Source organism: Pezoporus flaviventris, unplaced genomic scaffold, assembly GCF_033815535.1.
Source record: "Pezoporus flaviventris isolate CSIRO_AGI_PZ_B2104156 unplaced genomic scaffold, CSIRO_AGI_Pfla_v1 ptg000001l, whole genome shotgun sequence".
Taxonomy (NCBI): Eukaryota; Metazoa; Chordata; class Aves; order Psittaciformes; family Psittacidae; genus Pezoporus; species Pezoporus flaviventris.
The window spans coordinates 63355392-63382260 of record NW_026892549.1 but is presented as its reverse complement, the minus strand read 5'-3'; the positions used below and the strand labels follow the sequence as shown (position 1 = coordinate 63382260).

General features: G+C 41.9%; 1 long non-coding RNA gene across 2 annotated transcripts in view; it reads left to right on the top strand.

Moving 5' to 3' along the window:
- LOC133273759 (uncharacterized) overlaps window positions 1-26869 on the top strand; it is a 260975-nt gene that overhangs the window by 207948 nt on the left and 26158 nt on the right. Inside the window, exon 6 of one of the 2 annotated variants that reach the window (XR_009744931.1) lies at window positions 21179-24862. This is a non-coding gene — a long non-coding RNA (uncharacterized LOC133273759). The remainder of the gene's footprint in view (window positions 1-21178; window positions 24863-26869) is intronic. The other variant, XR_009744930.1, reaches the window with a different exon arrangement.

Here is a 26869-nt window from a genome sequence, read left to right as displayed (position 1 = left end):
ATGCGTAATGAAAGAAGGGTGCTGTTTGACGAGGCTGGGTGGTAAATGTAACAAATTAAATATGACAGTTGATATTTGTGAAAATGGTGATATAATTAGAGGACACCTGCAGCTGTTTTCCAACCAAAACAACAGAAATGAAACATGTATAAAGTATGTGTGTCATATTTTCTCTTGGCAGATTTCTTTTGTTCTCCGTGGGGCTGTTTTGCGGGGGTCTGTCTACTTTTTCCTTACCTTATGTCAGGTCGTATGACTAACAAGTGTCTCTTTGTGCCATGCTACTGTTTATTAGAGCTATAAGTGAACATTTTGCAGAGTAAAGGCAAAGAACATGAAGCGTATTTACTGAGAGCTGTAAGTTACTAAAGCACCTGACACGTGCCTGTGCATATTTTAACCATGGACGCTTGGGAATAGTCAAGAATTACACCAGGACTCTTCCTCTGCTGTTCTCACCTGCGAGGAACTCATTTATGTATTTCTCCACCTTGGTGCTGATAGTCTTAGTGAGGATTTCTGTGAACTAAAAGGTGATGTGGTATGATGGATAACCATTGCAAATGTATAGCTTTCCCTCTTGGCATGTGTGCAGTTGAAAGAGAGTATGTTGCTGCCTTAGCCATCTCACCAGGGTTTCAAACACCAAGTTTTCTAATGATACAGGGAAAATGTGAAGTTGTTGAAGAGCATAGATCACCATGTCATGCCACTACTGGGAAGTTGTGAAGCATATTGACTGAAAATGGCCAAAAATGGTAAATTTTTGGTCTGGACCCAAAGATTCTGGGTATTTCAGTCCAGGGACTCTGTTCCATCTGTGCATCCTGTGAAGGAGATAGGATTTGGACTTGCAAAAGCAGGAGTCTCTAGGCTGATTCTCTTTGGAGTCGCAGCAGTAACAAAGCAGTGAAATTACTCTGGTATACATAAACAGAGCCTATATGGTACAGCAGATTTTACTCCCACTTGAAGCCATGCACCCGTTTTGCCTGCTGTCAGTCAGTGGGCATAGAAACTATGCTGTTGGGCTGGGCATGAAGCACAGTGAGGCCAGTGCCGCCTCTGATCCCATGTTTCTCCATGTGAGGAAGGACTTAAGGTTCTCCCAGGGTCACTTTTGCTAGGCTTTGGCATACAGCAAGTTCCCCACAGTGAAAGGAAAAACAATACCAGGGCAAGGCAAGCAGTCCTCACTGCAGGACTCAGCTCTCAAGGGAGTTTTCTCTCTGACTGAGACACACTGAGCAGAATTATGTGGGGAAAGCCCCACCGCACCACACAACCAGCTGTGGATACTGTAAATCTTCATCATGCCCTTTGTCAACATCAGAAACACAGACATTCATAAACAATGGAGAGCAGGGAACCAAAATTCACTTTAAAATAAACAGTGTGAACTTTGATTTGGAATGTACTAACAGGATAGATATGAGCCATTTAAATAAACATGCTAGCCAATTGTGTCAGCAATACCTTTGTTACCGGGGTTTGTATCTGTCTTGATTAGGGCCATGTCAAGCAGCTGTTGAGATTGACTTTGATGACAGATAGGTTGTACTGCACATGACACTGGAAGCATAGTATCATAGAGACAAATTGTGCAATGGCTGAGAAAATATTCATAGCTCTTTCAGAAATGGCAGAATTCTTCCCTGTGGATGCAAATACATGTATTTATTTGTCTTAAAGGTACAGATTGAGGTATGGCTGCTCTTGCAGGTATCTGTTGGTACATAACAGCTTCAGGTAAAAGGCATGAAGTAAACCAAACTACCAGATATTAGAATATCTACCAGAAGGAAGGAGTTTCTCAGCCTCCCATTATCTTTCAAGTGACCTTTACGGGTGTCATTGAAGGGTATCAAAGATGATAATACACATTTGGTTTTGCTCCTTTATAGAGTGTTTTGCAGATGTCAAGCTTCTGAGTGGGTGGGGGATCCATTACTAACTTATCACTATACCCAAACACTGTAGATACTCAATTTTCTTAAAACCCCTCTTTGATTAAATAGTACCAGCAACTGAGGTGGCAACTCCAAAGGCTAATTGCTCTTTATAAGCTAAGGGGAATGGGCACAGGAAGGTGGCCTTCAGCTTGTTGCCTGTAGATTTGCAGCAGCAACGTAAATATACACAAGTCCATGGGACCTGATGAAATCCATCCACAGGTCCTGAAGGAGCTGGTGAATGAAGTTGCTAAGCCACTGTCCATCATTGAAAAACCATGGCAGTCAGGTGAAGTTCCCAATGACTGGAAAAAGGGAAATGTAACCCCCATTTTCAAGAAGGGGAAAATGGATGACCCAGGGAATTACAGACCAGTCAGTCTCACCTCCGTGCCTGGCGAAATCTTGGAGCAGATTCTCCTGGAAGGCATGCTAAGGCACATGAAAAACAACAAGGTGCTTGGGGACAGCCAGCATGGCTTCACTAAGGGGAAATCCTGCCTGACCAATTTGGTGGCCTTCTATGATGGGGCTACAGAACTGATGGACAGGGGTAGAGCAGTTGATGTCATCTACCTGGACCTGTGCAAAGCATTTGACACTGTCCCACTCGACATCCTTGTCTCTAAATTGGAGAGACATCGATTTGATGGATGGACCACTCGGTGGATAAAGAACTGGCTGGATGGCCGCACACAAACAGTTGTGGTCAATAGCTCTATGTCCGGCTTGAGACCAGTAACAAGTGGCGTCCCTCAGGGATCCATGTTGGGACCGGTCTTGTTTAACATCTTTGTTGCTGACATGGACAGTGGGATTGAGTGCGCCCTCAGCAAGTTTGCCGATGACACCAAGCTGTGTGGTTCGGTTGATACCCTGGAGGGAAGGAATGCCATCCAGAGGGACCTCGACATACTTGTGAGGTGGGCTGATGCCAACCTCATGAAGTTTAACCGTGCCAAGTGCAAGGTCCTACACCTGGGTCAGAGCAATCCCAGGCACAGCTACAGGTTGGGCAGAGAAGAGATTCAGAGCAGCCCTGCAGAGAAGGACTTGGGGGTGTTGGTCAATGAGAAAATGAACCTGAGCTGGCATTATGTGCTCACAGCCCAAAAGCCAACCGTATCCTGGGCTGCATCAAAAGGAGTGTGACCAGCAGGTCGAAGGAGGTGATCCTGCCTCTCTACTCTGCTCTTGTGAGACCTCACCTGGAGTATTGTGTGCAGTTCTGGTGTCCTCAACGTAAAAAGGACATGGAACTGTTGGAACAAGTCCAGAGAAGGGCCACGAGGATGATCGGGGGACTGGAGCACCTCCTGTATGAAGATAGGCTGGGAAAGTTGGGGCTGTTCAGCCTGGAGAAGAGAAGGCTGTGTGGAGACCTCATAGGAGCCTTCCAGTATCTGAAGGGGGCCTATAGGGATGCTGGGGAGGTACTCTTCATTAGGGACTGTAGGGACAGGACAAGGGGTAACGGGTTAAAACTTAAACAGGGGAAGTTTAGATTGGATATAAGGAGGAAATTCTTTCCTGTTAGGGTGGTGAGGCACTGGAATAGGTTGCCCAGGGAGGTTGTGAATGCTCCATCCCTGGCAGTGTTCAAGACCAGGTTGGATGAAGCCTTGGGTGAGATGGTTTAGTGTGAGGTGTCCCTGCCCATGGCAGGGGGGTTGGAACTAGATGATCTTAAGGTCCTTTCCAACCCTATTCTATGACTACACCTGGATTTGTTTTCCCGGGACAAGTTTGTTGTCTTAAATTAAGCCTGCTAAAAAATGTGGCCAAGATTTGCTCTGGCACAGAAAAAAATGCCTGTGTAATGTTACATTGGCTTGAAGGTTTTCATGGCTGCAGAGAGCTACAGATCAAAATACAAATGTATTCATTAAAGAAGAAAAAGAAATTAAATGAGTATACCCAATCATAAGGAAGATGTGCTGGCTTAGTTAAACAAGGCATAACTGGTATTATTTAATTAAAATCTTGAGTGCAGTTCTTAGGGAAAAGTTCAGCCAGTTTCAGATAGAAAAATATGCCCTAATAATGTATTTCAGTATCATTTTGACACTAAACCCAAGAATAACGTAGGGGTGAATGTTTTGTATGTGCGGGCATTCATATGCATGAATATACATCTGTGTCTGTGAGAGTTAAGAGAGAGATAAATGTGTTCAAATACCTTTTCTTTACTGAAATTATAAGTAAAAGTAGACTTATGTGAGCCAGTGGCCAGGAGGCTCTGAGGATGCACAGTGTATACTTAGAGGCTGAGGACAAGGGGCCATAATGTGTGAGCTGCTTTGCCTGTGAGCGTGAGCTAGGGTTTTCTGTCCTTTACCACCCAGATGTACACAAGAGACATCTCACAAAAGAAAATGGATTTGTTCACTGAGTGAGAAATCCTCTCAAGTCTGCAATTTGTCAGTCTCTCCGAGAATAATAAAGATACATTTATTTTCTGTGAAGATTAGTTTTTGTTAATTCCATTGCTGCTGTTTCTGGAACTTAGTGGCCTAGCATCTCTTTATACTACCTAAAGCAGAGCATCTCAGCTTTTCAGAGCTGTATGTGTTAAATGGGCAGAAAAAAGTAGCAACTTTTAGAGGATGTTTTAGAAGAACTAGACAGGCAGTTATGTAAACCAAGGAAACAGAAATGCAACACCATGGGAAGTTTTGGTGTCATTATTATTATTTCAGTAACTTATTATTATTTAATAATAATTATATTTATAATTTATATTTAATATTTAATAAAGCATTATTTAATACAGCACTGTAATTCTGTATGACACTGGTCAGAGCTTAAAAAAAAGCAAGCGTTCAGACCTGTGGTATCCTCTGCTACACATAACCATAGCCATACCCTACTACACATAGTATCCGACTGAGGAAGGGCTGGGAAAACTAAGTTAGGCTGCTTTTCTCCTCTTGCCATCCTAGGGTTGGCATTCAGGTTTCTGAAGCTGTGTCTTGTCCTGTCCTTGCTGTGTTGCCTTTGCAGGGGCAAGAGGTTTTTGAGCAAGATCTCATAACTCAAGGAGTCCTCAGGGCAACAGACCTGGTTTTCCTTCTGCTCTTCTCTTGAGCAGTGCAAAGCTGCCTGAGAGAAGGGCTGAGGATCAGGCCTCACAGTAGCTGTCACAGGAGCTTGCAGGGTGCAACAGATGGGTATAGTATAGGAGATAAATGAGCAAAAGGAGAAGCAAAGGCTAACATAACTTAAGGTCATGTTATTCATATATGTCCCATTAGAAAAGTACCACCTATTTATAATGAAAAAGGGGGTTGATCATATATGGTAACACCCGACTTTTATTTCTGTTTATGAAATAATTGACATTTGTGGAACTTTACCCTTCTTGTAACATTTGTCTAGAACCAGTACAGGTTTTCTAAGCTTTTCTTCTGTCTGTGTTACTTCATGGTCTCTGTGTAGCATTTGTTTGGTCATCAAAAGCAAGCAGTTCACCTTTTCCTAGTCCACCTTTTGTCTACAAGTGAAATTCAGGTCATGCTGAAATAGATTTCATTTGCCAAGAGGCAGTGGTGGGTGCTCTGCTTTCCCTTCGTCCACAGTCCCTGTGTGAGAGCTTTGGGTAGCAGTCCCTGGGCAGACATCATTGGCCTTTCCCTCCTCAAGTTGCTCTGAAAGAATAAGTGGGATCGCTTGTCTAGCCAACATTCCAGAAGTGGAAAGTAAGGTAAACTGGACCTTCAGGAGGATCCGAAGAGGAGGCTGGGGGGAATACTTGAAGCAGAGAAAGGTAGCACTTATTCCAGGGATACAGGCTCAAGTCTGAAAGTCATGAAGATGAGAGTGGGGCGAAGAAATCAAGCCACAAAGTCTGGTATTTTCAGTGTCTCTGATACATAGGAAACAGCAATGCTGTATGAGGGGCCTAAATACCAGAGAGAGGGGGGCCAGGTCAGTGCTGAATGGGGGAACAGGGCTTGGGAGCCGCAGGGGGAGGAAGCCCAACTGCCAAGTGAGCATAGCAGAGCACTAGAAAACTCACCCTCCAAACCCTTCCATGGTCATTATGGCTTTCCTGCTCTCATCTGTAAGAGCTGTGTAACAGCTCCTGTTCTGCACTGCCTGTGTGCCCTCAAGGATCTCAAACCACAAGGGAGAACTCCTAGGGCTCTGAATACCATCCCTACCATGCCTCCTGCTCCTCCCCAGCACAGTGGAGTGAGTAGAAGAGCTGGAACACTGAATGACTTTGTTCTGGGCCATTTAATTTAGACCCTTGTATGTTATTTAAGGCATGTTTTTGTATTCTCTCCCCTGTCTGAATCCCAGATGCTGAAATATTTGCACAGCTCTTCAGTCTTTGGGGAGCAAGACATGGGTTTGCCCCAGTGGCACAGTGATAGCTTGTGATCTGCCAGCCTCCCGCTGTCCACTGTCATTGCAGCTCACAGTCACTGAGTGGCCCGAGGAATAGCTGGCACTCAAGGACCCCCCTCCAGTGCCCATAACTCTGAAACTACATGACATCTTAACCTTTATGAAATTTCTTCAAGACAGCATTTAAAAACACCCAAATCTTTCCTGACCTTTACATTATAGTAGAGGGGGTTTTGTTTGGTTATTTTTTTTTTAAATTGATGTTCCTACATTTTTTCATTTAGCTGTGGCATTTTTAAACTAGTTCAAGAGGAACTTTGCTTTGCTTTTCCCATCCTGGTTGAGCCCAATCATTAATCATAAAGGGAAAAGCACCCCAGACTCAAACCTAACTTTATAATATCATTATGTTTGTGACATTTTATCTCTCTCAGCCAGTGGGAAGTTCTTATCCTTTTAATTTGAAATCTCTTAGGTTTCAATTTGACTCTGGATGCTGACTTCCTTTGTAGCCTCCCATCCCCATTCTCACCCCTGTTTCACTGCCCTGTGGCTTGGTGATCACGTATCGGGTGTACAGATCATTCAGAAAGTCTCCCAAGGGGACCAGTGATTGCTGCCCTGGATCGTCAGGAAGCTGACCCCTTTAGGTATGTGAGAAGTTAAGGTATTTTCAACAGAAAACCAGCGGTGCAATTTGACAATAACGCTGCCTAAATCTGGAATGACTCTGCTGAGTACTTTAGCAGCACTGGCAGTGTAAAGCTAACACAGGAGAGGAATCAGGCCTGGCATCTTTACATAAAACTGAGAATGTTTGCAAAGAAAACCTGGAAACTTAAAGCATTCTAGTTTTTAATACAGCACTTGTTCTTTTTAATGTAAATAGAAACTGTATCCTGAAGCATTCTGCTGTAAGACCTGGCTTTTTTACAAAGGGAAAACTCTCCACATCCATACATAGTCTTTACCTAGTATAATCTCATCAACTCTTCCACGATAACAGGCAATTAGGACGTTCAAGGCTCAGAGTCTAATACTCTCTAGTGGTGCTGCTGGATTTTTTGGTAGAGTATGGTTGTGTTGCAAGTAGAGTACAACACTGCCACGGCTTCGTAGGCACAAAGATGAGTTCTGCTAAGCCCGTGTAAGTCTCTGCTCTTTAGCCCAAAAAACTGAAGGTCAGTTCAAAGCTGCCTGTTGAGGGAAACTAATCCTGCAAACAGTACATTCGCTGGCCATTATTTCCAAATCCAAACTATCTTATAGTCATGAAATGGAAAGTTTATGGGGAAAACAAATGCTGCATTTATTACTGTGATGCAACATTCATAAAATATATTTCATGGGGGGGGGGGAGTTTACACAGGGGGTAATGAGATTTTTCCTTTATACATTATTTATAACTGCTTAATCCAGGTGCTGTAGGTTATTTTTTTATCCCTCAGTTTCACAGCTACAAAACACTTCAGTATTTCTAATTTATTTCTGCTTACAATACAGATGTTCTCAGTTGTGTCTCTAACTACATTTCAACTGTTATGATGGCTTTTATTTGTTTGTGTCACTGTACACTTAGAGGTTGAATGTGTGGTACACAATAGTCAGGCTCCAAGCAGCCTGTAAAAAGCCTCTGTTGATTTAGTTACCAGCAAATTAAACTATGCCTAACAGTAATATCTTTATCATTAGTGGTTTTAATCTTCAGATGATTTCCCTGCAGTTTATATTGCTCTGTGCATGGGCTCTTATATCTTCACATAAAGGTTTCATCCTTTTAAACAGCATTTTTCAAGATGACCATTTGGAAACAACATTTGGAGGAACATTTGGGTTGCATCCTCTAACTAAATTTCCAAGCTGTTGGTAACGGACTAAAGAAAATGTGGTCTGCACTGAATACTAAAGAGCTGCAAATGTAAGAGCCTTGAAGGTTATGTGTAAATATTGACATTTTTATTTTATTTAGCATACAAAAATGAACTCTCAACGTTGCTTATCTGATCATACAGCAATGACCGCATCTGCATCATCTGAGATCTGTTCCTCACACTTCTGACTTTCATAGATGTTCCAGAGTTTTCCCATTGTGGATGTTATTGATGTCCCTGATTAGGCAACAGATATCTGGGGATTGAGTGTCCATATAGGAACATGTCAACCAAGAGGCAACAAATGGAAGCTGAGTTAAAAAAAAATCCTTTCATCTTCAAAGGCCGTGTTATATGTGCAGATATGGGTCCCAATAAAACCATTAGGGTCCTTTCCTGAGATGTGTAATGGGACTTTAGGGCATTCAGCAGCCAGCAAAACAAGGTCTTTGGTTCATCCTAGAGGAAGCACAGAAAAATAACTGTAACATTACATATACCCCAGCTGTTCTTTGCACTTAGCCATACTGCCCTTTCCCCTTGAGGGTGAGGCTGTTGTCATTTCTTTTTTAACCAGAGGTTTCTGTTTTTACAGAAATCTATTTACATCCTTTTTCCCCCTAAAACGCTGAAAGAGCCCAATGTGCAGATAAGAAAGCTTGCAGTTCTTCATGGCTGTTGTTTATACTGAATGCATTTATATGTTATATACTAGATGGTCACTGCACAGTTTGTAATTCCAAGGCATGAAACACGAGGGCTCCACAGCATTCCCCGTAAATCTAATCAGAAAGCCATGAGATCTAGGCTGTTCATACTTACTGTTTGCTCTGGGTGTTTTGTGAACGGCACTGCAGTCACCAGGAATCCCCAGTAATGAGTTGGGAACACGAGTTCTCTCCCTGGGCAGCCTAACCTGAGCACCAGCACTATGTCCCAAGTATATGCTTCCCCTTCTTCAGACTGCTAGTTCCTGCATAAAGGCCTGGCATGCTGTTTTGCATCAGCTGCCTGCCTCTTGTGCTCCTCTGTGGGTGTTGTGGAGATTATTATTTTTTCTTTATTTCCACATGTGAACAAATGATTTAATAAATTGCAGAATCATAAATTTCATTGAGGGAGAGGGAGGAAGAGCAGTAACTTCTTTGTGCTACATGGAGACTCGGTAATTTGCATAAGTATTGCTTGTCTCTCCAGCAGATAAAGTAATTAAGAAGTGACCAGCGTTGCTCTTGTTTGGTCATCCTCCTTGTGCTTGTATAAATTGCATCTAGTACACTCTTCCTTTTACTTACTTGCCAAAGAGTTTCTGTCTCTCCCCCTTGGACATGGTGGTGAGTCTTGCCAAGAGGTGCAGTGCTCTGCCTACAGACCTACCTTGCCCAAATTAGAGAATATGTCCCTGATTCTCTTTCCTTGAAGAAAGCCAGGCGTACTCAGGCCAGCATGTTTTTGGCAGCTCATGCAAAGTATGGAGAACACATGGAATTTCTCCTTTTAATTTATTCTTCTCTGTGCTGGAATAGAGTAAGCAGCCTTATCCTGTATTAGTCAAAGCTCCTCAGAAATCATGCTCTGTGCTTCCAGAATAGTCCTGCAGTGGCAGTGTAGTACTGTGGAAATAAAATACAAAAGGCATATGCAAATGATGAAGTGTGCATCTGAAAGGGATGAACCCATTTCTCTCACCAGTGCAACACGACTAAGGGCAGTCTTGTCATAGCTGGTGGATACATGTGGCTATATCCAGGTTTTGGCCTCTGGCTGGGCTCATGGAAAGGCTGCATTGCAGACCTGACAGGACTGTGTCCCATGCCAGCCAGCCAAGGGACAGTGGTGGGTTATTAACCCCAGCGATCATCTAGTCAAATGGGCTGAGAACATTAATTCCCCCTGCTTCTCCATTTGGGGGGTAAGGGGGAGTGGAGAGGGGAAAATTCTGCAAGTACTAAAGAAAGGCCTTGAAAGAAGAAATAAGGATTCAAGCTTTTGGAAGAATCAGCAGCTTTGGACCTGAGAGAGCATCAGGACAGAATGCTTTATAGCAGAAAGATTCCACTTAATGGTGGGACTAACTAAGGTCAAAGAAAGCTGATGTGATGGGGGGAGGCTTAACAATTAAGAGAAGAGCTCTGAACTGTAGGCAGAATAGGTGGACATCTTAGAGGAACCTGATGTTACCCAAAATGTTTCTGTGAATTTACAAAATGAGAGTAGAATTTATCTGGTTTGCGTTGACCTATGTAAGAGTAATTTTGTTGGTGGGGGCTGAGTGCTGGTAAGCTGCATACTATCATATTACAGAAGAGATAACAAGCAAAGATCCTCCACCCAGTAAATATGCCAGAAGGGCCTGGAGCAGAAACAGTGCTACTGCCTATCTGTATCTAATAGAACCTTAAAAAGTCACTTGATTTACTGTGACCTCCTTTGGGGCTTGCATTTCAAGAAATACAGTCCAGCTGGAGAAGAGATCAAAAATAATAATCAGATCTCTAAAAAAAAGAATTGATCTGCAAGGAAAGATTGAATGATCTGGAGGTTTCTAACCTAAACAAGAGGAGTCTTAAAGAAGATAATGTAGGTTTTCAACTGCATGAGAAACACAGCTCCAAAGAAAAGGAGAATAATCCTTTCTCACATTTCTGAGAGAAGGTAAGTACCAATAGGCTTCAGTCGCAGTAAGAAAGATGTCAGTTAATCATTGAGAAATATTTGGTGTTCTGCTAGGAGTCTGGTGGCATACAGCAGTAGATAGGGAAGGGGTAGAGTCTTTGTCACTGGACATCTTTATGAATAGGCTAAATGACATCTGAAAGTAATGACAAAGGCATAGTAGGGTCTGCATTAACCTTGTGAGCCTGGCCAACAACAGACTGGTCACTGAAACTCAGCGAGCACCTCGTATCATCTAGCAAGAGACAAATGGATCTGGGTCACTTTTGTAGCCGGGGCTCTAGGATGAGGTAGGAGGCGGTAAATCCCACGTGCATTTTGACAATGGGAATCTCCCTCAACTTTGAAAGCAGATTTTTGTCAACTCAAAACACTTTTCCCTTGCCAAACCTATACACTACCTTCATCTTATCTAGAAAAAGCTCAGCCAACTGGCTTTCATCCACGTCTTATCTCTGCCAGCCACAAGGAAGCTGTAACATATGGCTTCAATGAAAAGGAGACATAGAGCTTGGTGTCATCAGGATATTGATGACATTGTAGCCTATGCCATTTCGCAATATGCTCTAGTGGTTTCATATGGGTTTTGCATAAGAAGGGTAACAGCAATGAACCCTTTGGTACTCTAAATTGCAAGGCTGTTAAAGAAGAATCATTTATCCGTGCTTCTGGGATCTTCTTGACAGAGATTATCAGAATACTTCAAAGGCTTTCTTCTCCCTTGTCAGCCATTTTGCCACAGCAGCAATGTGTAACAGCAAACAGGAAGCAGACATCATGTCTGGACTCTGGTCTGACTCAGGTGAAGTGTCAAAGCACAGGGAGAATTATCAATATTGTTAAAATACTTTATTAAAGAATGTCTGTGTATGTATGTAGGTCTGTATGGAGTCATGTAACCATGTCACGACAGGAATTTCCCACCTTTCCTGTAAAATTGCTAACCTCACTATTCATTACCTATAATCTGCCTATTAACTGGAAGAACAAATGTATATGTAGGGGGACAAATAGGTAATTGCTTAGTTGGTTTAGTCATCCAGTGGAAGTAACAGGTGAAGTGATGTGACCCCAGTGTGAAAAAAGGAGGGTAGAACCCATTGATAAAGATGCAGGATGGGGGAGAGGATACAAAATCTCACTTCAGTATTAACAATTATTCTGTAGGCAGACATGTCTTTCCCCCCCAGGCTTACATCCATCTGGAGCTCTAACCTGCACTGTGCCAAACAAGCTTTAGCTTAAATGCCCAGGCATTCATTGAGAATGCATTGTCGGTATACATCTTTGGTTGATATACAGATCTGCTAATAGTGATTTATATGGTATCTAGTCTTGAAAAGTCTTTGCTTCTTATTTAAAAAACATATCATTGGTTTGTTCAGGTTTTGCATTCTTTCTTCTCTGTCATCAGTGATGAGAGAACCACACTGAAATGACTATATATGCTTGTCGCATGCCTCAGCTGTAATAATAGAAGTAAAATAAGCACTCTAGAATCTGGTTAGCTCACCTTCCTCAGCCATTTCAACATTACCACAGGGAAGGCGTCCTGGAGGCCCCACATGCACCACTGGAAGATGTTTCAAAGCAGAGCTCTGTTAGTACATCTGTCTGACATTTCTCCCTTCCTTGCTGTGGTATTTGGTGGACAAGACAGAAACCGTTCCCGTAAGATGTTCCAGCCTGAGAAATGATGCATCTTACACCAAAAATACAGGGGCTGACAGGTGCCTAAGCAAGAGGAGGAGCTGGATGAGTGGCACGTTCTTGGCCCACCACTACCGTCCCACCAACGTTCCAAAGTTAAAGGGGGTTCTATGTACAGGAATTGATGGGGGGTAGGAGTGAAGCAAATTAGTGAAATCCATCTTGTTTTCTCATAACATAAATGCCAGCTGAGCTGCAGTGATGCTGGGCAGTAGATTGCAATGAAAATGCACAGCTTGTGACAAGCTGACAGGAGCTGGCCTGAGCATAAATAGCTTAGAAACATCAATGTGTAAAGGCAAAGTTTTTGCTTTTGTGTTTTAAAGAGACATATTTGCTATGCTTTGCTTTTCAGAATACAACACACTGTGTTAATGCCAGCAACTATATTTATAACACCTTACACTTCCCGTGTGTTGATTTTCTGTCCTTATATATGTATGTTCTCATTTCTTGGAGCTACAGACCCATTATAATTATCATTAAGAATTTGTGACCAAGGAGATTAGACCTTCTGAGCATGACTGTTTTCTCAAGGCATCCTGGCTATAGTGGAGTGACTGTGCTGACATTTGCACAGACAGGCAGATGGTGCCTGGGACATGCCTGGTTGCAGTGCAGACCTGAAGATCCTAGTTGAGGAAACGGAGCCCCTGTGTTTTAGCCTGATTTATAAGGAAACTGCTTCTCTAAATGTAGCCTGTGTTATCCTTTCTGCTAGATGTAATGGAAAAAAGATGGTTAGCCATAGGAGAACAGGCCCACAGCTAAACCTGTGTCTTGGCCAAAGGCCATTATGATTTATATCAGGTATCTCTGTGTGTTTATTCCATACCAACTAAAACCATTTAAACTGTGTGGGAAATACTGAGGAGGGCAAACATCTATAAGCCTGATTGACTATGGGAGGTTGTAAAATACATCACAATTGATAAATTGTGCTTGAAAACCATGCAGTATGAGAACAAAAGTTGAAATGGTGTAACTGGGAAATGGTCTTCTAGAGATGGAATATGGATTTTGATTTCTCCTTAGAGGCAGTTATAAATGTGGAATAGTTCCCTTGCTGTCAGGAGAGAGATTTTGGTATTGAGGTACGTGTGGGAGTCAGTTGGTGTTGTTGGGTGTGCTGAGAAACACAGTCCTTCAACTAAAAGAAGGGGGAGAGTGGTCATGGTATGCTTTGGAGTACTTGGGAAATCCAGTTGTTTCCCAATTCAATTCTGAGAATGAATTACATGATTTTCTACAGGTAACTGTCTAATGTCCACTAACTGCTGAGAAAACCTTTATGTCCTGCTTTGTAATTGACAGCTAAATAATTGGAGTAGTTTTCAGCTGGAGGAGTTGTCAAGGTATGGCCTGCTGCATTTAGATGCCAGGACCCTTGGCATACTCTTTGTAGCCCTGCTACTTACTTCCTGCTATGGACTTTGTGTTTAACTTCCATTATTTCACTTCTACCTATTTGGGAAAATCTCATTGATGTAGCAGTGATTTAGAAGTGGCTTTTCATGGATATAGCTAGTGGAATTAATGCACATGAAATGCTACTCCAGAAGTCCTCTGATAAGCCATACAGGCTAGAAACATAAGGACATAAGTGGGTAAGATGGCAAATTTTATCATGGTTTGAAACTGCCTTATGTATATACTGCTCTTTTATCTTCAGTCCAGAGCATTATACTAAATACACCTCTCTCTTTTAAGCACCAGCATCCTAACTGTTTTAACATTCTTGCTCTGCTCAGCACTCATGTAGTCCTGGAAGAGCTCCATGGACTTCAAGGGTCAAGGCAATACTGCAGTGACACAGAATTAGAATTCTTTTTCTTTAGCAAGAAGGTTTGGTAATGTAATAAAAAACAATGGACCCAGATATCCATTGATAGTGATCTTACTTCTTGGGCTTATATGGGAGCTGAAAATGGCCAAAGACTGCCTATACTTAAGTCAAGATATGTGTATAAAGAGCACTTGAATCAATTACCACTTTGCCTATAGATTTCTGAAGGTTAGACCTCCAGATAGGGCACATGTAAACTTATTTGAGGTATAAAGGTAGCTGAAGCAGGTGGGGAGCACAGCACTAGGTTAAACAGGAATGTGCTGGTTCATGTGATCAGGCCAGAAAAGCTTTCTCAGTGTTGCCCTGTGCTGTAGAGACACATCTTGTAATCAAGGAATGAACGTCCAAGTCTTCCAACACACATTTCTGTAATGAAGCACCTAACAGGTAGGATTGCCATGCCTGCAACCAGGCTTGTTCTGTGACTTTCTGAAATCAGCAAGTATCTGTGTGATGCCTGGGGAGCAAATTCTCAGCTGCTGCAGCTCCTCCACTGCAGGTTGCTGTTGTTCAGGACTGTGGAGGAGTCCCAGCTCTTTCCAGTTCTGGAAGCAATGACTAGGAACTGCCCTAAGTCTCACCTCATCACATGTCACTGCAACGGTGTGTGCCAAGAGGTAAAGTAAGCAACACCGAGGGCATCTGGAAAGAGGGGAGATGGGAGGAACTCAATTTGGCAGGTGCTGGAGCACAGCAGGTTTTCAACAGTTTATTTTGGAAGTAATTGTTTGCTAAATAACCATGCTTTAACTGCAGTGGAGTGTCTCCAGCGTAAGTAATATCTTTTTATTATTATTATTAAAGTCAAAAGCGTACAGCAGTTGGAGGAGCATGGTGGTGCTCCTAGCTAAAATTCACTGTTCATTAACCGTTTGGACACTGTGATTTTTAGAAGGGCTGGGCTTTTAAATGTTTTTTCCTAGTTCTTGTCATTCTCAAACACACCTGTTTTAATTGCTAAGATGGCAAAGAGTAGGGTTATCTGCTTTGAGCATAGGCTGCCTCCAGCACACTAGTGTATAATCAAAGAAAATAGAATTACAGCTCTGCGAATTTGAGGCCCATCCTGAAGTCTGGTCTGGTCATCCACTGCTCATGTGAACAGGCGAGTCCTCGGGTTTTGCTTGGATAACAAGTACCATCCTGTAATAACAAAGAGGAAATTTATGCTAGGATTTAGAGCAGCTGGTTTTATTAAATCTAATAGGGCAGCTGTAACCTTAGTATCAGACAGGAATGATTCTCCTGAAGTGACTGAAGCTGTACCAGTCTTATATTTCAGGACTGAGATCAGAACCAGATCCAGTCCGCTGAAAAATAAAGCAGTTCTGTCACTTACCAGGAGTCAGGAGTCAGTTACCCAAATCTCAAACCTCTCTATGTTCAAGCTGAATTAGTATACTATAAGTATGTTCCATGGACTTCATGGGGTCCTCTTCTAAATATGCTAAACACTGTGGTTTACTAATAAGGCTCTTTTTTCTTCTTCGTGCAGTTTGTCCTCTTAAGGGTGATAGATGTTTCTGTACTAGCTTTTTGCTCTGTTCCTTAAAACCATTTCAAGTTCCAGGAAGAATTTGGGTCTTTTTTTGTCTTCCAGAACTATTAGAAATATTCACAAGTTCAGGGTCATGCTGTCTGTAACGACATACCTTTAAATCCAAATATTTGAGGTGGGATTTATGGGAGGGAGGGGTTAGGTTTACAGCATTTGTTTCCTAAACGGGGGTACAAAGGTGCTGGGAGGGAGAAGTGGAAAAGCAAATGATTAATTCTGCTTCCAACACTGTACTCTGCTTACAGGGGAAAGGAGGGGAAAGTATGAATGGAAGAGTTCACTGGGGACAGAGGCACAGGGCAGTCATTTGCAAAATGCTGCTTTACAGAACTTTAAAAGGTAAATGCACTTATTTGTAGGCAGTAAACTAAGTTGTATTGTTTGGCAGGAGCTGGCTCCTGCTTACACTTGGCTTTATAATGCTTACAGCATTCTCCTTAAAGCTACCAGTTTAGCAGGGCAAGGGAAAGGAGAAATCCCTGTTCTCAGTAGTGCTACCTCAGGAATCCCTGTGCCTTGTGTGAAAATGCTGTGCACTTCTTGCTTACCAAGTGACTTATAGGAGAGCTCAGCATTCTAATGTGAAATGCCAAGGGAGCAATACCTGAAAGGTCTGAAACTGAAGCATCAGACTACAGTTTCCTGTTTACTACAGATGGTATGTTTAGTAACTAATCATCCAACCTAAAAATCCAAAATAGTGTTTGACAAAAAGGTCAAATGTTTAATATTAGGGCTAAAAGAACCATAAAAATCTATAAGGAGAATGCTCCGTGGAACAGCCAGCCAGATGCAGCTCCCGGCTCTGTCACTGCATCTCTCAGTCTCTCCTTCCCTTCTATAAAGATGACACAGCCTCTTAAGCTCAAACGATTCCATACGTTCCTGCTTCTGGGGGATGTAACTCTATAGAAAGCTCACTTCCCGGCTGCTAGACCAAGCAGCAACGTCTCTGGAAGTTTCCTCCCTTGAAGTCTTCTAGAGCTTTTCAAAAGTATCCTTGTTTATGGAGTAAACAGAATTTCCCAAGAGGATGTGAAGGACTCAGTATTTTATGGAAATCTCATTAGAATGCAATGGAAGAGACTTTTTAAATTAAATAATAGCTTTATAAAACTGAGCAGACTTTATGTTCCAGGTCTGTTAGCCAAATGGAGCTCAGCCAGAGGGGCAAGAGGGAGTGAACTGGACTGAAAGCTGCTGTAAACGGGCCCAACTTTCACACTGGTTTTGAACTTGACTGGTTTTGAACCTAACTTGCAGGGACTAGAAGTAGCCACAGTGTGCTGCTGACCTGTAGAGCATCCTGGGCAGCTTCAGCTATCTTTCAGAACCTCATTTACCCTACAAAACATAAAACCAAAACACAGGAACAGCAAGTGAGACTAAATGCTATGCTTGGATCCAGACTGCAGGACACATATCTTACTGTTAATCCTGTCCTCCCATAGCTCCTGTCTTTCTAATGCTGTTCCCACGCTCTGTTCTTCATTACTCCCTTCATGACTGTTGACAAGTTATGTTTTCTATCATCTTATTTGCCTGCTGAGACCTCAGCTTTTTATTTCTGACCATGGGATCCCACCTCAGTTATAGCTGTTTGAATAAACCTGCCCCTTTATTGCATCTTCTTGCTGAGGAAACGGCAAGAGGTCCTGTCATGGCCAGCAGAATGAGCAGATGATCCACCCTGTAACTCATTGCTGTGGTGTTTTCTGTAAACCCACATGGTTAATAGCAGAATCCTCTCTTTGGGAAACCCTTTTTGTTTGGGTTTGTTGGGAGTTTTTGTGTTAAATTTAGGATGAGCAAGTACATCCTACAGGAACAGAGGTATTTGGAAGCAAAAATGGGACACACCTATTGATTCTCATGAAAGCATTATCATGGGAAGCCTTCTTACAACAACAGAGTGAGAACAAGTTAAATATTTTGTTTCAAAGGGATTATCCCTACCCAGCAGGGAACAGCTGGCGTAAAGCGTTGATCCACCTCCCATTGCAAACAGGAGCCATACTCCCCTTGATTTTATTGGTACAGAATCAAGCCTTTCTTAAGCCCATGACCAGCTTTGCACAGCTCCTGTCCCCATCTGCTTCCCTTACACATAGGCCTGACCCTGGAGAAGCCAAGCTGGGAGGGACTACGGTGAGACTGAAAGCAGTTTAAATGAGTAAAATAGTATAATGGCTTTTCACAACAAATAGTTGTGGAGTGCATCTCAAACAGCCCCTCTAACTTCAGTGTAGTCCATCTCTCTGGACAGCCGAAGGACGAGGAGCAAGATGTATCCAGGATCTTGACTCACTGAAATGAGCCAGTTCCATCTTTATTCCTGGGTTAGTATGGTTCCTCTCTGGGTTGTGTTTCGTTCCTGTGTTGAGCTGCCTGAAAAGGACTGTTTTCTCCTGGTATTTTCAGGTTTTGTGTACAGTTAGTACACTAAATACTGCAGTATATTTAGTAAAAGAGCACCAGTTACTGAGATGTGTTGGAAAACATCACTCCCAGATCTAAGAGCAGTCACAGACTTCTTATTCTCTTCCCAAAGCATTCAAATCAAGACATGTATGTATGTATGTTTAGAGAACATACATGAACTAGGAAAAACCCTAGACATTAGTTAGGCTCCTAATCTCTGACATGGACAGGCTTCCTGTCACCAGCAACCAGTCCTATCATGGTTATGTTGTTTGAATCCATTTCTGCTAAATGGCAGACCGGGCTGAAATAGTTCCTAGGAAGGGGAATAATGTAATAACAAGTGATTGGGTTATTAAGAGCCTTGTTGTATGTGACAGTGGAAAAAAAACGGGGTTGTACCCTCATATGTCATCTAAAAGTTAGTACTGTGAGCAAGATGTTTTCATATCCTTTCTGCTACTTTGAGAGAGATCAAAATTTATCACAGCTATCTTCATTTTACTCAGTTAATAATGAATGATCAGTGAAACATTTTGGAATTGGAAAAGCTATGATTCATATAACCTCTGCTCTGAAAGGTTTTCAAAGTTTAAAATGTACAAAGAGATATAAAAGTAGCTCTGTCTTTTGCACAATGTGTAAAAGCCAAGAAATGATGTAGGAGAGCTGAGAAGTTTTAATTGAATAACACAGTTTGTGAGGTGGTCAGGTTTGATTTTCTGATAATCAGATTGAGTTTCATTGTTCAGCATTTGCACAAGTTCTTGAACAATGAAACTCTTTCCACTGAAAGGCATCCTTTTATGATAGTGGTGTGACTGTGTGAATATGGTATAACTGCAGTCTTTAACTCATGGGGAAGGTGCTGTGAGAAAAGCTGTGTTTCTTCTTCTTTATTAGAACTGATAGAAGATCCAAGATGTGAGAAAGAGTCCAAAGTCTTGCTCAACTCTTTATGGTTAACAAGGAATCCAGAAACTTTGCCATAGCATTCCTGTTATGCGCACACCTCTGATAAGTCTGCACTAAGAATAAAGGGTCAAATTCTCTGCTGGAATAAACGCCCAATTTCTTTGGTGTCTGTAGAGCTTCCTGTTTCAGCAGAGCCCTTGGTTACTAAAAGCTGAAGTATAGAGACTTATCTTTACCCCTCCAAATTGTGTAGTCAGTGTTTGGAGACTTTTTTTACCTTTGAGCCATTGCCCAGAAAGAAGTATGATATAATGCATGCATGACTTCTTCATGAAGCTCCAACTTTCAGAGCCTGAGAGTGGAGAATTAAGTGTCCCAACCATTCTGTGATTCACATAGATTATTCTATTATAATAATTGTAATTTCTATTGCATCATTTTCAAATGAGAAATCTTGCATAAGGAAAGACTGGACATGCTGGACCACTGTTCTGGACCAGTATTGTGGTCCATGTGTTTTTGTATTGTTAGAGCTACTTCTTTTGAACTTTATGGACAAAGATCCATTTTTCTGACCACAGCACAAGTCAAACCACAAGAAGAATTGAAGAATTTTATCTCCCATTGCCTGTGTGACCTTTTCCAGCCAGAGTCTATTCCGTGGCCTCTCCCAGGGATGCACTGCCTGCGTGTCATGCCACCTTTCTTCATTCCTGCAGTGCTTCTGTGGCTTTTCTTCCCACCCAGCTCTGGTGGTCTTTTAGTGCAGTACTTAGAAGATAAGCTTCTCTCATAGTTCGGGTGTCTCATCAGACAGGCCTTGCCTTGCTCTGTGCAGTGACGTGCAGCACTTTGCTTTGAAGGACGAGGAGCTTCACAGAGGAGCTGAGTTGATCCTTCCCAGCTAGCTTAACTGAAAGGTGGTGACTACAACCACCAGCTCTGACATTTCAGCCCTCCAGTCCTCATTCTGTTCTCTGTCAAAATTATTCCCATAACTCCCTTCCATCATAAAAAAGCAAGCCTGAAAGCAAAGAGGAATAAAACATAGAGTGGTTTACAATTGTATACTAGGAATAATTAAACTTTTAGTGAAAGGCCTCTGTCATTTCTCTGTTTTTACTCACCATGAGGAGGACAGCATGTCTCATCTCTATGGGGTCACATAAATGACTTGATTACAGGGCATGTTGCAGAGCTGAATCTGGGCACTTGGAATTTCCATGCTGTTTTCTTAAGGTATTTGTATAACAGGGAAAAAGAGGGGGAAAAAAAGCCCTGTGCTTAGTTCCTCTTGTTACGATGTGGATATATTCTCCACACATTTGCAAATAGAGTAAAGAACAAGAGTTCTTCAGCTATTTAAAGTCTTTGAAAGAAGAAAGGCAGTTTAGATTACCAGCAGCCTACAGTGTGCGTGGCACAAAAATGTCACTTTTAATGGCAAAGTTCAGGATAAAACTGTGTCAGCTAATTTAATCATTTACCATGAAATACCAGTTATCTTAATCTTACATGTAGTCCTTAAGTCTGCATATTTTTGTGTAATTGAATCCTGACCCTAAAAGGGAAGAAGCAAGGAATTTGCTTTTTAGTGAATAGTTAGGCTCTAAATGTTCCTGTTTATAGATTGTATTTGTGGCATTGTCAGACATTTTAATACTGAGAAGCTAATATTTCTGATGAGTCTATTTTTTCTCTGTTTCATATTTGTTTTCCATGCTGCAGAAGTCAAACTAGTATTTGGTTTCTATGGAACTTAGACGAGTTCTCTGGAAAAAGTGCAAATATTGTTCCCAGAGAACTTAAGGCAAATAAATTAGTATCTAACCCAGATGACACATTTTATTCATGTGGTTTGCTTCCCATCTAGATACCTGACGTATTACTTCAGCAGCAAATTCAACAAGGCCAAGATGTCTTCATTTTCCTTCAGAGCAAGAGCTGTAGGAGCAGTGTGATGGAAGTATTGGTCTTCTGTGGCCAGCCAGAGAAAACCCATCAACAGCTGTGATGAGCAGAGCAGACATGGGGAGACAGGAGGCAGCTGAAGCCAAAGAGGACCCACGCCTGGAGCTGTGTGTGTGTGATTGGAGCAGAGAGAGGCCAGGACCCAAGGAAATCCCAGCAGCAAGGGGAAAAAACAGATTGACTCTCAGTGACTCATTTAGCTCCTGGATTGGACAGATCTCTCCCCTGCTGGCAATTTGGCTGAGCATCAATGGACAGATACCAGGATGAATAGCTTAAAATAATTAGGGGTTGGGAATCTGCAAAACTGCTAGCCATCCAGTTCTTTACTGTGCAATATGAGGCACAAAAAAGAAATTACATTTAGGTTATTAAATATTAAGTCGGTGGATTTACCTCCATTTGGTCCAGAACAGGAAACTGGCTGAAATTCAACTTTTATATCAGTGTGTTGATGGTCTGTTTATCACTGAACAAGTGAGTGCTTTTTGGCAGGTCAGGCTCTTTGACACATGGGGCAAATGTGTGCTTAATTTCTCCCAAACAGAAGAATTAATGTAATAATAATTAACACAGATGAGAACAGAATGAAATCAAGTACAGTCTAGAGTTCAGTTTAATGCCAGGCATCTCACATTTGGGGGGTTCTGGGACCAGAGTTTTTCTATGGAAGAGAGAGAGGGTTTTGCCGTGGGTGCTTATGGGAGCTGGAGTGGGCCTTGAATGCAGAGGCAGAATTCCTTGTACTTTCTGTTTAATGCTCAAAACCAGAAGCAACAGGCTCATTTAGTATCAGTAAAGGTCAGTTAAAATTATAGAGACATCCTTTGGAGCAAATCCTCTGCCTTGTATTTGCATATTTATGAATTAGAGATTATGACAGGCTATTTCATTTATTAGAGCAGCACCGCTATAGTTAATAGTCTGTCAGTATTTCCATTATAAACCCCGTTTTTCAGTGGTTTAATATCTCAGCCATTTAAAATCACATCAGGATGCAAGCTGCTCCTGTGCTGTTGGCCAGGTGCAGTTTTTTGGTACAGATTATTTTCAGTAATGAAATACTGTTCATCATATATGCAAATGAGCCATAACATTTCTGCTGGGGGGACATAGCAAAGTGCCCAAGTTCATTGTGGCTTTGTTTTCCTTTAGGAAAGAAGGGAAAAGAGGGATTTATCATGTCAACTGGAGCTTCATGTTTGAAGAACAGCTTCTCAAGCACCTGCTTTCAGAAGAAACACTGGTCCTCAATGTGAAATCAGGTTGCTGTGTGCACACAAGGTATACCCACAAGGATGGATCCCCTGTCCCTCAGAAATTGCTTCTCTGCCAGTCATGGGAGAAGCACACCAGGTAAGAAAGCAGTGAAAATAAGAGCCCTTAGAAGTAACAGAAACCCCCATTGCAAATTCAAAACCCTGGCCTCTCTTTAAGTGTCTTCCTGATGCAGAGAAGTGCACTACTGTGCTGACTTTACTGCTGGTGTTTGGGGTAGGAAAAGGGGATTGCTGAGGTTTTGGGGAGTTGTGAAGCTACCTTGCATGTGTCCCTGAACCTGAACAGTAATGTTTACTTCAGCAGTCTCGCATCCTGCTCCTTCCAAACAGCCTGGATTTGCTTTCATAGAGGTATTGGTTCACTAAGAACCTGTCAGGGGCAAATGTTTAGATTGAAATGCCAATTTTTAATTTATCAGGGCAGCAGAAAGTTACCCTTCAGTGAAAAAGGTGGTCTTGCACTATAACCTCTTGTGCCATGAAAAGAGAAACAGTGCAGTAAGAAACTCCTGGGCAGTGATTTGTTCTTCCTTTATGGCCTTGAAAAATCATTTGCTGCCACAGTGCCTGAAAAGTTAAAAATCAAATTCATGAAGAAGAAAACAAAGCAATGAAGTTATGTGCAAAATGTTTGTTGCTCTTTGCTGTTGCCCAGCAAACACATGGCTGGAGGTGAGGACACAGTCCATCTTTTCCATCGTAAAGGGCTATACGCACAGCTGGGGATTCCAGAGAAACTAACAGTAGCAGGTCAGAAACACTATTGAAGCATCATGTATGATCCACTTGGTACGCAGCAGCATAAAACTATGCCCTGGGCAAGATTCAGGGCTTGGCCTCTGTGCCACCTTCTGTGGATTGTGACTAAATTCAAATGAACAAGTTTAGAAGTAAGACATGGTTGCAACAAGAAGTGTGTGATCTTAAAGACTCCACATCCAAATGGTGAGCAAGACTTTGCATCTGGCCTCTCATGTCTATTGTGAGAACCAAGAGCCCAGATCACGATCAAGACACTCCAACTGAACTTGTGGAAAATCTGTTCCAAATCCAAGGGGCTTAGGCTCATCAGTACACTTTGAAACACCAGTATTTGGGATATTTTTTTAGGTAATTGCTCACTTTAAATTGCATATTCCAGATTCCTTCCAGAATTGCCATTGTGAGGAGCAATCTTCCTTCCTCAGGCATGTCACAGTGCTTTTTCCGCCAAATATTAACTCTAGTCATGATAAGCGATCATAACTCAGAAGTAGGCAGAAATTCTAACTTGAATACAGAATTACTTGAACAGCTTTATAAAGCAGGTGGAACCCAGAGTAACTGTGGGGGAGAGAGGCTCTGCCAAATGTGTGTAAAATGTGCGAAGTACTCTGTGCTGTCTGCTGGAAGTTAAGTCCGTGCTTAGTAAGCTGTATGAACAGCATTGTTCGTATATTTGTTATGTTTTGGATTCAGTTTGCAGTGACATAAAATCTTGCATCACCGATGTGAGTGCATCTTTGAATATTAAAACCACTAATTATTATGTAATTAGTCAACAGGATGTGTGTAATTGTGTAATACCAGCATTCTTGGGTGTGGTGAAGCATGCAGGTAGAAAGCCAACACTCATCTAGACGGAGTATTATGAAATTACACAACATGCACTCTGGGTGGGTACTCTAATTGTATTTGACATTTAAACAATGGCTACATTAGCAAAATCAAACTTTTTCTTTAAAAAGTATCTTCCCACAGGCTCAGATCATAGTAGTTGGTGGGGATAATGTTGCCCAAATAGAGAGTCATCTGTCTCCCAAGGGACCCAGGCTTCTTCATGAACATACAAATAGGAGTCAGAAACCAGGCATAAAGAGCCCTTCATCCATTCGTGGCAAGAAGCCACCCCAAAACAGACATGTGACAATTGCAGAGTCATGCATCAGAAAAACTGAATGCAGAAAATTAACAGGAAGAACTTTCTGTCTCGTGAAGAATCACATGAGATTAACCAGAACTGTTACATTTTTACCACTTAACAGGCATCAGGACCATCCTTAAACCTGGTGGAAACAGAGCCGCAAGAGTGAATCCGATTCTTCTTTGAACTTACCCAGGAACATCTAGGTTACAGCTATCAAATGTCTTGAGCATTTTAGTTAACTCTAAATCTCTGCGAAGACCTTCACTGGGGCCAGCCCTACAGCCATGGTAAGATTTGCAGTACAGACAAAAAAGGTGGATCGTTCTTTTACATGGCTCACCAGTATTTTCTCTCTTTTGGTATGGATCCAAGGTGAAAAATCCAGGAGAAGAATGGAAAGGTAAAAATTCCAACACCAAACAAAAACCGAAAACCAATAAACCTAGGCTGTGACTCATTATAAATGTAAAATGTTAGAGCCTAAAGCTGGGTTTTTTTCATGTGCCTGGGTGGAGAAGGGTGAGGTGCCCTCTGAGGATGATTTTATCTTTGACTTTTGAGTCTGAAGATCTTGGATGTGGTTTGGCAAGTTAATAAACATATTTGTGATAAAGTTGAACTCCTGTCTGGAAATGTTACATACAGAGATGTAAGAAAGCTTAAGGAGAAAACTGCAAATGCTGAAGGAAGAATCAGCAGTGCTCAGAAATGAGGTTAGAAACTGCGGACAATTAGCTACTAGATGACTCCTACTAAATAAATCATCAAAGACTTGATGACTGCTTCCAGGTTTCCACAACAATATTAGCTCATTGAAGCAGCCAGAAAGATGGTAATTTGGCCAAAGTTTTAGGAATTTGCTATTCTTGTTTGAATTAACCAGCAAGGCTGATGTATACTCTATTGCCAAGCCTATAAAGCAGGGCCTTCATGCTTCCAGGGAAGATACTGTATTTATTGAGCAGGATCAAGGGCCCCATGACATGGAAAATAAGCTTCTTTGTGTTAAATGAGAGCTGCATGGGAAACAAAAACAACCTGAGCTTGTCATGAAATCTCACATCTTATTTCAGCACTCAATAAAGCACTTCGCTTGTCCAGTTTAATAGAGAAGCACAATTTCTTCTTCCTGTATGCCTCCACAAATCAGATCTAGCTCTGATCTCATTTAGAGCTTAATCCAAGACCCAAAGTAAAAGGAAAATATTGCTGTTGCTTTCAACAGGCATCTGGTCAGTCTTGTACCATGGTTTTACTTAAGTGTAAATTGAGTGCTGAGTTTCTTCCAAGGAAAAGAGGGGTAAGTGGTAAGAAATGGAAGTCTGAATGCTCAACTTTCCACTGTTACTGCTGATAGGACCTATCCTTTGGCTTGGCAAAAACTTGCCAATTTATCTGGCTTTTCTGCAGGGCCGATTGGTACAACAAAGTGCTCACCTTGACCTTCTTTATTGCTACATCCAGGCAGCTCACCACGGTTGGAGCTGTTTTACTGCTTGAGATTTACTTGTGTCCCTGGTGTGTTGTGATAAGCCTCTGAATGTCACTGCTTTGATGGTTTTGTGCCTCCCAAAGACTATCCAGAGGTTCAGTGAAGGCAAGTAGGTTTTGCTTTGATTGAAAAGTAGATTGTATTGTGTCACTGTAATAAATGGCAATATGAAAAGTGTTAGTTGAATTTAACAGGAAATTGGAATGTTTCACTTGTCACAAGGCAAGTTTATAGCATGGACTTCTGACATTGCTCATAGTAGGGGAACCTCACCCCATGTTGAGGGCGAGCTCAAGGCCCAGTTATCGTGCAAATGCAATTTCAGCTATCTTCAGACTAAGACTTAAGTGGTGCATAAGCCTCACACACTCTCTCTGTGCAGGAGTGTAGAAAAAAGGTAACCTGATTTAGAAAACACTAGGGAGAAATACTGAAGTTTTACACACCAAAAAGGCTAATTAGAAATGCTTTTCTTTTATAACATGTAAGCCAAGCATATTGACATTAATTATATAAAATACTTAGGGTTTGGAATAAACTACTGAAGAGCACAGATGTATACCAAATCCTATGCAAATGAATGTATGCGACTGTTTTCAGGTAACATGTTTATTTATAACAGTAAGCTGTATATATGGGTTTCTTTTTAATGGGTAGAACATCATAAAAGCTCGCTCTCACTCTCTCTCTCTCTCGCTCTTATTCAGTGTAGTGAGATAGTTACATCTGTTCAGCACAGCCTAGCATGCATTCCAGGAGCTGAGAACAGGTTCTTCCCATACTTAGAATCATAGAATAGTTAGGGTTGGAAAGGACCTTAAGATCCTCTAGTTCCAACCCCCCTGCCATGGGCAGGGACACCTTACGCTAAATCATATCACCCAAGGCCTCGTCCAACCTGTTCTTGAACACTGC